The sequence below is a fragment of the Protopterus annectens genome, chromosome 13.part0 (genome assembly GCF_019279795.1).
Source record: "Protopterus annectens isolate FY-2018-M chromosome 13.part0, PAN1.0, whole genome shotgun sequence".
Taxonomy (NCBI): Eukaryota; Metazoa; Chordata; order Ceratodontiformes; family Protopteridae; genus Protopterus; species Protopterus annectens.
In genome coordinates this window covers 880102913-880115642 of record NC_056747.1, presented here as the reverse complement: position 1 = coordinate 880115642, position 12730 = coordinate 880102913, and positions in this window count along the sequence as shown.

Genomic DNA, 12730 nt, shown 5'->3' with positions numbered 1-12730 from the left:
ATTGGCTCTTTTTTTTCAATTATAAAGGAATTCCCAATACTATTCTAGCATGTCCAAAGGTCAGTTGTCAATCTCCTCTCCGGTCCAACTGGTAAATCTGGGAATCTTGAGGCAATGGTACAACTGCCTCATGTACACAGACAACTCTCTCCTCCTCCCAACAAATTCCAACACATGTGAGAGATGCAACCATTTCGCCAAACTGGAGGCTAAGTTCTCTCAACTCAGTACTGGTGTAACCAGTTAAGAGGAGAAGGAAACCACACTCACTACAATTCCAGTCTCACATAGACCTACCATGACAGCAAACCAAACACATAAACACACAAAAACATACTCTGAGGCTCTAAATAAAAATCTGCCTAAGCAGCAGAGACCTCCAAAGCAGACACCCAAGCAACCGCTACTCCAAACCAAAACATGTGCAACACATAGCTCACAAAGCCAGTGTGCCAAACAGTCACAGCCCTTAAGGCTAAACAACACACCTGATACACTTGTAATAGGTGACTCTATCGTCAGGCACACTGACGTCTCGCTCACCAGGCTGAACAAGGAGAAGGTCACGGTGAGCTGCCTGTTGGGTGCTAGGATCTGCCACATAACACAAGCACTCAGGTCACTCCAAGGCAAGTAGAAATATGACTCAGTCATTGTCTATGCTGGTGTGAATGACCTGAGATGTACCTCCCTGGACTACACGAAAAGAGACATAGAGGAGGTCTCTGAACATGTAGCCCAGGCCGGTATGACCCTGACCATGAGTAGCATCTTATCCTCACCAAGAATGATGCCACAATATGAAGACAAGATGATCAATTTCAACAATTGGCTTAAGTATTGGTGTCATTCAAAGGGGATCCAATGCCTGTCAGCCTGGGATGACATGCTCGACAAGCTTCGCTAGGGACGGCTTGCACCTGTCACCCCTGGGCTTTCGGATACTGGCAAAGGCTCTTGCTACCCCCATAGTGCCTTTTTTAGGCAAGGCTCAAAAGACAAACCCACCTCCATAGGTATCACAAGGGATAAGAAACTAAGAGTAATGCTACTCAACGCCAGAAGTCTAAACATCAAGATGCATGCATTCAAAACTCTACTTAGCATGGAGAACATCCATATCTGTGCAGTAACAGAAACCTGGTTCAAGGCTCCTGAGAGCACCCCAGCACTACCAGGTTATACCTCATACCATGCTTTTCGGCCCCAAAACTTGGACCGAACCATAAAAGGAGGAGCAGTATCAATATCCGTCAAAGATACCCACACCTCCAGGTTGGTGGCACAGCACAAAGCATCAGAGACTATCCATGTGCAACTAACAGTAGGTAAAACTGCCTTCCAGTTTATAGCCTGCTACAGACCACCCTCCCAAACCCAGGAATCCCACTCAGCCTTCCTGAGAACACTGGAAAATATGAAGGTCTCTCCAAACACCATTATATTGGGCTACTTTAACTACCCAAACATAGACTGGGAGCATTACTCTAGCTCCAACACCCTAGTCCAAAGTTTCCTAGAATTTATAAACTCAAATGCTATGGAACAACTTGTTACCACTCCCACAAGAGGGGAAAACATACTGGACCTGATCATCATCAACATAGGGACTCTATGCTCCAGACTAGAAGTGTATCCCTCACTGGTAAGTTCAGACCATAAACTAATCTCACTGGATATTCACATCCGGACCCCATCCCCTGCCCAGAAATCCACAGTGAAAAACTTCTCTAAAGCAAATTTAACACTCCTCAAAACCGAGGTGGAATCCTTCAAAGCTTCCGGGACTGTGGAAAATACGGCCCAGACTGCAGAATCCTTTATAAACGCATTCTATGAACACCTTCAGGAATGCGTGGATCATGCAATCCCAAATAAAACCAAGACCCAATCCTCCAAAGGCAGACGTCCTGTCTGGTGGACCCCAGCCATAAACAAACTATACAATAAAAGGAGGAAGCTACTACATGATAAGAGCAAAATCCCAAAAAGGGAAGGCATCTCTGATCAGTATTAGCAAAAAACTATGGGCACTCATAAAATCGTCTAAGGCCAGCTTCGAGAGAAAATTGCACAGGACACTAAGGATAATCACAAGGCTTTCTTTAGTTATGTTAGGAACCTGGGTGGGAATTCCCAGATATGCTCAGAATTAGTCCAAAATGACAAAAAATGCACCGAACCCACAGACATTGCCAACATCCTAGCTGACAGGTTCAGCGCAAACTTCTCCCCCCCTCCCCACCAAAAGGGCAAATATCTTTCCCAGCAGAGTGCTGCCCCCCCCAGACATCTCAGATGCTCAGGTAAGAGCCGCCCTCTCCAAAGCAAAAAACACAGCATCAATGGGACCAGACGGTGTCCCGGGCTGCGTCCTACATGAACTCCAAGACGAGCTAAACCCAAACATAAAACTACTGTTCAATCTCAGCCTTACTACAGGATATGTACCCAAAGAGTGGTGTACAGCAACAGTGGTCCCTCTCCACAAAGGTGGTGCCTCAACGGATCCTGGAAACTATCGCCCCATAAGCCTGACTAGCTTGGTCTGCAAAGCTATGGAAAGGATCATCATGGATCACATAATTAAAGATATTGGGGACCTACAGACACTGGATCCTACCAAGTTCGACATTGTTAAGGGTAGATCCTGCCTTTTAAACCTGGTTGATTTCTTTGAAACAGTCACCAAGGCCATTGACGAGGGGAAGGTGGTCCACACAGCCTACCTGGACCTCGCAAAAGCCTTCGATACAATACCCCACTCGGGCATTATAGATAAGCTCACCAGCTTAAATATAAACCCCTATGTCACTAGATGTGTTGCAAACTGGCTCAAGGACAGAACCCACATGGTTAGAATTGTTAGAACCATGTCAGACTCCAAACCAGTTACAAGTGGCATCCCACAAGGCTCAGTCCTAGGACCTCTCTTGTTCAGTATATATTTCTCAGAGGTACACGCCAACATGGAAGGACTGCGGCTGACCAAATTTGCAGATGACTGCAAACTGGGTGCCATAATCGACTATCCAGCCGACACAAGCATCCTCCAAAAGGGCCTCATAGAAACAGACAACTGGTGCCAGAGCCATGGCCTCAAGCTAAACACCAAAAAGTGTATAGTCATCCCCTTTGGCAAAAACAAAGTGCCCACAAATTACCACTTAGGTGGTAATCCATTAAGTACAGATGAAGTAATTAGGGACCTGGGGACCCAAGTTGACAGCAGTCTCTCATTTGACAACCACGTGGCCAAAGTGGTTAGAAAAACATTTTATATAGCCCACTTAATCATGAAGGGATTCACATCTAGATCAGGGGAGGCCATCATGCCTCTTTACTCATCCCTCATCAGGCCCATAATTGAGTACAATGCCCCTTTTGGGATGTACCTTACCAGACACCTGCAGCAACTGGAAAGACCCCAAAAGTACCTCACCAAAAGGATCAAAGGGCTCAAACAGATGCCATATGCTGCCTGGTTAAAGAAACTCCAGCTCTACTCAGTGGCATACCGCCTGCTCAGAGGCGATCTGTGCCTGATGTATAAAGCCATGTCCAACCTGGAATTAATGGACATGCTGCACCTCAGAAAATCCAAATCCCATCAAGCTACGTGCTTGAGAGACTTGAACCTCAGCACTGAAATAAATAGGACATGCTGGAGGGACAGATTCATAACCGAGAGACTCCCTTCACTCTGGAATAAAATCCCAGTCCAGGTTAGGCAGAGTCCCTCATTGACTCTCTTTAAGAGGAATCTTGATGAGTGGATGGGAGATCATAGGTTTACCCCGGGTATCACTTCTGTGTCACTGTTAGACAGAGGCACAGTATACTAGCCTCGAAAAAGGGCATAGCAAAATTAATTTAAAATGGGTGGCGAAAGTGAAGCACACTCTGGCTAGGCTTATAAATGTCCTAGGGCAGATAGCCTAGTATGAACCTATGAACCTATGAACCTTGATCCCCCTCTCTTAAAACCTGATTGCCTCATGGTTTTGGTGTCATTTTAGACTTGTTGGCTGTTGGTGTAGCACCCACCAAGAGGAGAAAGCGCTGAGAGAAGAAAGGAGTCACTTTTGAGATTTTAAGTATTTTTCTTCAGATTATTTGTTAAGATTTCTGCATTGCCACCTACTTTGTGGTGTTTTCCAGCTTGCTAAACTTGATATCTGTATTAGAAACTGTATTTAGAACACATCTAGAGGCTGTTTACTTCATTTCCTGTGTTGCACTTATGTAAAAATAGTTTTTTTCTTAAAACTTGCATTTTACCTGTCTCTGGCCTAGCACTCAAGTGTGGGGTCATTTATTGCACTGTTCTAACTTGTTGCTACTTCTGTATCTCTGCTATCTTTAAACAATAAAAAATCTTTCTTTTTTCCCACTTTCTGAAATTTAAAAAAAAAGTTCATTTACAGATTTGCTGTTCTGAACTGTTTGTAAGTTTCTTGGAGGCCATTGCTTGCTTGGGCTAAAGGAAAATTTCTGTGTTCATCAGTGGCAGTGGTAAACACTGAACAGCCTGCCTGCCCCTGTGGGAGTGGTTACTGCCTAGAAACTGTAGTTTTATTGGCCAATTTGGGTCAATTCCAAACTCCTTGTTCCCCCTCTCTTAAAACCTGATTGCCTCTTGGTTTTGGCGTCTTTTCAGACTTGTTGGCTGTTGGTGAAGCACCCACCAAGAGGAGAAAATGCTGAGAGAAGAAAGGAGCAACTTTTGAGATTTTAAGTATTTTTCTTCAGATTATTTGTTAAGATTTCTGCATTGCCACCTACTTTGTGGTGTTTTCCTGATTGCTAAATTTGATATCTGTATTAGAAACTGTATTTAGAACACACCTAGAGACTGTTTACTGCATTTCCTGTGTTACACTTATTTTAAAATAGATTTTTTCTTATAACTTGCATTTTACCTGTCTCTGGCCTAGCACTCAAGTGTCGGGTCATTTATTGCACTGTTCTAACTTGTTGCTACTTTTGCATATCTGCTATCTTAAAAAAAAAAAAAAAAAAAAAAATCTTGCTTTTTTCCCACTTTCTGAAATTTAAAAAAAAAGTTCAGTTACAGATTTGCTTTTCAGAACTGTTTGTAAATTTCTTGGAGGCCATTGCTTGCTTGGGCTAAAGGGCAGTCTCTGTGTTCATCAGTGGCAGTGGTAAACACTGAACAGCCTTCCTGCCCCTGTGGGAGTGGTTACTGCCTAGAAACTGTAGTTTTATTGACGATTTGGGGTCAATTCCGTACGCAGTGATCCCCCTGTCTTAAAATCCGATTGCCTCATTGTTTTGGCATCTTTTCAGACTTGTTGGCTGTTGGTGAAGCACCCACCAAGTGGAGAAAATGCTGAGAGAAGAAAGGAGCCACTTTTGAGATTTTAAGTATTTTTCTTCAGATTATTTGTTAAGATTTCTGCATTGCCGCCTACATTGTGGTGTTTTCCAGCTTGCTAAACTCAATATCTGTATTAGAAACTGTATTTAGAACACATCTAGAGCCTGTTTACTGCATTTCCTGTGTTGCACTTATTTTAAAATCATTTTCTTCTGAAAACTTGCATTTTCCCTGTCTCTGGCCTAGCACTCAAGTGTGGGTTCATTTATTGCACTGTTCTAACTTGTTGCTACTTGTGTATCTCTGCTATCTTTAAACAAAAAAAAATCTTTCGTTTTTCCCACTTTCTGAAATTTAAAAAAAAAAGTTCAGTTACAGATTTGGTGTTCTGAACATTTCGTAAGTTTCTTGGAGGCCATTGCTTGCTTGGGCTAAAGGGAAGTCTCTGTGTTCATCAGTGGCAGTGGTAAACACTGAACAGCCTGCCTGCCCCTGTGGGAGTGGTTATTGCCTAAAAACTGTAGTTTTATTGGCCATTTTGGGTCAATTCCAAACTCCTTGATCCCCCTCTCTTAAAACCCGATTGTCTCATGGTTTTTGCATCTTTTCAGTCTTGTTGGCTGTTGGTGAAACACCCACCAAGAGGAGAAAACAGTGAGAGAAGAAAGGAGCCACTTTTGAGATTTTAAGTATTTTTCTTCAGATTATTTGTTAAGATTTCTGCATTGCCACCTACTTTGTGGTATTTTCCAGCTTGCTAAATTTGATATCTGTATTAGAAACTGTATTTAGAACACACCTAGAGCCTGTTTACTGCATTTCCTGTGTTACACTTATTTTAAAATTGTTTTTTTCTTATAACTTGCATTTTACCTGTCTCTGGCCTAGCACTCAAGTGTCGGGTCATTTATTGCACTGTTCTAACTTGTTGCTACTTGTGTATCTCTGCTATCTTTAAACAAAAAAAAAAAACAAAACAAAACAAAAAAAATCTTGCTTTTTTTCCCACTTTCTGAAATTTAAAAAAAAAAGTTCAGTTACAGATTTGCTGTTCTGAACTGTTTGTAAGTTTCTTGGAATCCGTTGCTTGCTTGGGCTAAAGGGAAGTATCTGCATTCATCAGTGGCAGTGGTAAACACTGAACAGCCTGCCTGCCCCTGTGGGAGTGGTTACTACCTAGAAAATGTAGTTTTATTGGCCATTTTGGGTCAATTCCAAACTCCTTGATCCCCCTCTCTTAAAACCTAATTGCCTCGTGGTTTTGGCATCTTTTCAGATTTATTGGCTGTTGGTGAAGCACCCACCAAGAGGAGAAAACGCTGAGAAGAAAGGACCCACTTTTGAGATTTTAATTATTTTTCTTCAGATTATTTGTTAAGATTTCTGCATTGATGCCTACTTTGTGGTGTTTTCCAGCTTGCTACACTTGATATCTGTATTAGAAACTGTATTTAGAACACATCTAGAGCCTGTTTGCTGCATTTCCTGTAGTGCATTTATTTTAAAATCATTTTTTTCTTAAAACTTGCATTTTACCTGTCACTGGCCTAGCACTCAAGTGTGGGGTCATTTATTGCACTGCTCTAACTTGTTGCTACTTGTGTATCTAAGCTATCTTTAAACAAAAAATAAAACAAAAAAGCTTGCTTTTTTCCCCGCTTTCTGAAATTCAAATAAAAGTTCAGTTACAGATTTGCTGTGCTGAACTGTTTGTAAGTTTCTTGGAGGCCATTGCTTGCTTGGGCTAAAGGGAAGTCTCTGTGTTCATCAGTGGCAGTGGTAAACACTGAACAGCCTGCCTGCCCTTGTGGGAGTGGTTACTGCCTAGAAACTGTAGTTTTATTGGCCATTTTGGGTCATTTCCAACCTCCTTAATCCCCCTCTATTAAAACCGGATTGCTCCGTGGTTTTGGCATCTTTTCAGACTTGTTGGCTGTTGGTGAAGCACCCACCAAGAGGAGAAAATGCTGAGAGGAGAAAGGAGCCACTTTTGAGATTCGAAGTATTTTTCTTCAGATTATTTGTTAAGATATCTGCATTGTGACCTACTTTGTGGTGTTTTCCAGGTTGCTAAACTTGATATCTGTATTAGAAACCTTATTTAGAACACATCTATAGCCTGTTTACTGCATTTCCTGTGTTGCACTTATTTTAAAATTGTTTTTTTTTCTTAAAACTTGCATTTTACCTGTCTTTGGCCTAGCACTCAAGTGTGGGGTCTTTTATTGCACTGTTCTAACTTGTTGCTACTTGTGTATCTCTGCTATCTTTAAAAAAAAATCTTGCTTTTTCCCCTCTTTCTGAAATGTAAAAAAAAGTCCAGTTACAGATTTGCTGTTCTGAACTGTTAAGTTTCTTGGAGGCCACTGCTTGCTTGGGCTTAAGGGAAGTCTCTGTGCTCATCAGTGGCAGTGGTAAACACTGAACAGCCTGCCTGCCCCTGTGGGAGTGGTAATTGCCTGAATCTGTAGTTTTATTAGCCATTTTGGGTCAATTCCAAACTCCTTGATCCCCCTGTCTTAAAATCCGAATGCCTCGTGGTTGTGGCATCTTTTCAGACTTGTTGGCTGTTGGTGAAGCACCCACCAAGAGGAAAAAATGCTGAGAGAAGAAAGGAGCCACTTTTGAGATTTTAAGTATTTTTCTTTAGATTACTTGTTAAGATTTCTGCATTGCTGCTTAGTTTGTGGTATTTTCCAGCTTGCTAAACTTGATATCTGTATTAGAAACTGTATTTAGAACACATCTAGAGCCTGTTTACTGCATTTCCTGTTTTGCACTTATTTTAAAATCGTTTTTTTTTTCTTAAAACTTTCATTTTACCTGTCTCTGGCCTAGCACTCAAGTGTGGGGTCATTTATTGCACTGTTCTAACTTGTTGCTACTTGTGTATCTCTGCTATCTTTAAACAAAAAAAATCTTGCTTTTTTCCCACTTTCTGAAATTTAAAAAAAAAAAGTTCAGTTGCAGATTTGCTGTTCTGAACTGTTTGTAAGTTTCTTGGAGGCCATTGCTTGCTTGGGCTAAAGGGAAGTTTCTTTGTTCATCAGTGGCAGTGGTAAACACTGAACAGCCTGACTGCCCCTGTGGGAGTGGTTACTGCCTAGAAACTGTAGTTTTATTGGCCATTTTGGGTCAATTCCAAACTCCTTGATCCCCCTCTCTTAAAACCTGATTGCCTCATGGTTTTGGCATATTTTCAGACTTGTTGGCTGTTGGTGAAGCACCCACCAAGAGGAGAAAATGCTGAGAGAAGAAAGGAGCCACTTTTGAGATTTTAAGTATTTTTCTTCAGATTATTTGTTAAGATTTCTGCATTGCCGCCTACTTTGTGGTGTTTTCCAGCTTGCTAAACTTGATATCTGTATTAGAAACTGTATTTAGAAAACATCTAGAGCCTGTTTACTGCATTTCCAGTGTTTCACTTATTTTAAAATCGTTTTTTTTCTTAAAACTTGCATTTTACCTGTCTCTGGCCTAGGACTGAAGTGTGGGGTCATTTATTGCACTGTTCTAACATGTTGCTACTTGTGTATCTCTGCTATCTTTAAACAAAAAAATCTTGCTTTTTTCCCACTTTCTGAAATAAAAAAAACAGTTCAGTTACAGATTTGCTGTTCTAAACTGCTTGTAAGTTTCTTGGAGGCCATTGCTTGCTTGGATTAAAGGGCAGTCTCTGTGTTCATCAGTGGCAGTGGTAAACACTGAACAGCCTGAATGCCCCTGTGGGAGTGGTTACTGCCTAGAAACTGTAGTTTTATTGGCCATTTTGGGTCAATTCCAAACTCCTTGATCCCCCTCTCTTAAAACCTGATTGCCTCATGGTTTTGGCATATTTTCAGACTTGTTGGCTGTTGGTGAAGCACCCACTAAGAGGAGAAAACGCTGAGAGAAGAAAGGAGCCACTTTTGAGATTGTAAGTATTTTTCTTCAGATTATTTGTTAAGATTTCTGCATTGCCGCCTACTTTGTGGTGTTTTCCAGCTTGCTAAACTTGATATCTGTATTAGAAACTGTATTTAGAAAACATCTAGAGCCTGTTTACTGCATTTCCAGTGTTTCACTTATTTTAAAATCGTTTTTTTTTTCTTAAAACTTGCATTTTACCTGTCTCTGGCCTAGGACTGAAGTGTGGGGTCATTTATTGCACTGTTCTAACATGTTGCTACTTGTGTATCTCTGCTATCTGTAAACAAAAACAAATCTTGCTTTTTTCCCACTTTCTGAAATTAAAAAAAAAGTTCAGTTACAGATTTGCTGTTCTAAACTGTTTGTAAGTTTCTTGGAGGCCATTGCTTGCTTGGATTAAAGGGCAGTCTCTGTGTTCATCAGTGGCAGTGGTAAACACTGAACAGCCTGCCTGCCCCTGTGGGAGTGATTACTGCCTAGAAACTGTAGTTTTATTGGCCATTTTGGGTCAATTCCAAACACCTTGATTCCCCCTGTCTTAAAACCCGATTACCTCATGGTTTTGGCATTTTTTCAGACTTGTTGGCTGTTGGTGAAGCAGCCACCAAGAGGAGAAAATGCTGAGAGAAGAAAGGAGCCACTTTTGACATTCGAAGTATTTTTCTTCAGATTATTTGTTAAGATGTCTGCATTGCCGCCTACTTTGTGGTGTTTTCCAGGTTGCTAAACTTGATATCTGTATTAGAAACCTTATTTAGAACACCTCTAAAGCCTGTTTACTGCATTTCATGTGTTGCACTTATTTTAAAATCTTTTTTTTCTTAAAACTTACATTTTACCTGTCTCTGGCCTAGCACTCAAGTGTGGGGACATTTATTGCACTGTTCTAACATGTTGCTACTTGTGCATCTCTGCTATCTTTAAACAAAAAAAAAAAACAAAAAAAAATTGCTTTTTTCCCCACTTTCTGAAATGTAAAAAAAAGTTCAGTTACAGATTTGCTGTTCTGAACTGTTTGTAAGTTTCTTGGAGGCCATTGCTTGCTTGGGCTAAAGGGAAGTCTCTATGTTCATCAGTGGCAGTGGTAAACACTGAACAGCCTGCCTGCCCCTGTGGGAGTGGTTACTGCCTAAAAACTGTAGTTTTATTGGCCATTTTGGGTCAATTCCAAACTACTTGATCCCCCTCTCTTAAAACCCGATTGCCTCATGGTTTTTGCATCTTTTCAGACTTGTTGGCTTTTGGTGAAGTACCCAGCAAGAGGAGAAAATGCTGAGAGAAGAAAGGAGCCACTTTTGAGATTTGAAGTATTTTTCTTCAGATTATTTGTTAAGATGTCTGCATTGCCGCCTACTTTGTGGTGTTTTCCAGGATGCTAAACTTGATATATGTATTATAAATCTTATTTAGAACACCTCTAGAGCCTGTTTACTGTATTTCCTGTGTTTCACTTATTTTAAAATCGTTTTTTTCATAAAACTTGCATTTTACCTGTCTCTGGCCTAGCACTCAAGTGTGGGGACATTTATTGCACTGTTCTAACATGTTGCTACTTGTGTATGTCTGCTATCTTTAAAAAAAAATAAAATTTTTTTCCCACTTTCTGAAATTTAAAAAAAAGTTCAGTTACAGATTTGCTGTTCTGAACTGTTTGTAAGATTCTTGGAGGCCATTGCTTGCTTGGGCTAAAGGGAAGCCTCTGTGTTCATCAGTGGCAGTGGTAAACAGCCTGCCTGCCCCTTTGGGAGTGGTTACTGCCTAAAAACTGTAGTTTTATTGGCCATTTTGGGCCAGTTCCAAACTCCTTGATCCCCCTCTCTTAAAACCCGATTGCCTCATGGTTTTGGCATCTTTTCAGACTTGTTGTCTGTTGGTGAAGCACCCAACAAGAGGAGAAAACGCTGAGAGAAGAAAGGAGCCACTTTTGAGATTTTATGTATTTTTCTTCAGATTATTTGTTAAGATTTCTGCATTGCCGCCTACTTTGTGGTGTTCTCCATCTTGCTAAACCTGATATCTGTATTAGAAAGTATATTTAGAACACATCTTGAGCCTGTTTACTGCATTTCCTGTGTTGCACTTATTTTAAAATTGTTTTTTTCTTAAAACTTTAATTTTACCTGTCTCTGGCCTAGCACTCAAGTGTGGGGACATTTATTGCACTGTTCTAACATGTTGCTACTTGTGTATCTCTACTATCTTTAAAACAAAAAAAAAATCTTGCTTTTTTTCCCTCTTTCTGAAATATAAAAAAAAGTTCAGTTACAGATTTGCTGTTCTGAACTGTTTGTAATTTTCTTGGAGGCCATTGCTTGCTTGGGGTAAAGGGAAGTTTCTGTGTTCATCAGTGGCAGTGGTAAACACTGAGCAGCCTGCCTGCCCGTGTGGGAGTGGTTACTGCCTAGAAACTGTAGTTTTATTGGCCATTTTGGGTAAATTCCAAACTCCTTGATCCCCCTCTGTTAAAACTCGTTTGCCTCATGGTTTTGGCATCTTTTCAGACGTGTTGGTTGTTGGTGAAGCACCCACCAAGAGGAGAACATGCTCAGAGAAGAAAGGAGCCACTTTTGAGATTTTAATTATTTTTCTTCAGATTATTTGTTAAGATTTCTGCATTGCCGCCTACTTTGTGGATTTTCCAGCTTGCTAAACTTGATATCTGTATTAGAAACTATATTTAGAACACATCTAGAGCCTGTTTACTGCATTTCCTGTGTTGCACTTATTTTAAAATCATTTTTTTCTTAAAACTTGAATTTTACCTGTCTCTGGCCTAGCACTCAAGTGTGGGGTCATTTATTGCACTGTTCTAACTTATTGCTACTTGTGTATCTCTGCTATCTTTAAAAAAAAAAAATCTTGCTTTTTTTCCCACTTTCTGAAATTTAAATAAAAGTTCAGTTACAGATTTGGTGTTCTGAATTGTTTGTAAGTTTCTTGGAGGTCATTGCTTGCTTGGGCTAAAGGGAAGTAGAGCCTGTTTACTGCATTTCCTGTGTTGCACTTATTTTAAAATAGTTTTTTTCTTATAACTTGCATTTTACCTGTCTCTGGCCTAGCACTCAAGTGTGGGGACATTTATTGCACTGTTCTAACATGTTGCTACTTGTGTATGTCTGCTATCTTTAAAAAAAAAAAATTCCCACTTTCTGAAATTTAAAAAAAAAAGTTCAATTACAGATTTGCTGTTCTGAACTGTTTGTAAGATTCTTGAGGCCATTGCTTGCTTGGGCTAAAGGAAAGTCTCTGTGTTCATCAGTGGCAGTGGTAAACACTTAACAGCCTGCCTGCATCTGTGGGAGTGGTTACTGCCTAGAAAATGTAGTTTTATTGGCAATTTTGGGTCAATTCCAAACTCCTTGATCCCTCTCTCTTAAAACCCAATTGCCTCATGGGTTTGGCATCTTTTCAGACTTGTTTGCTGTTGGTGAAGCACCCACCAAGAGGAGAAAATGCTGAGAGAAGAAAGGAGTCACTTTT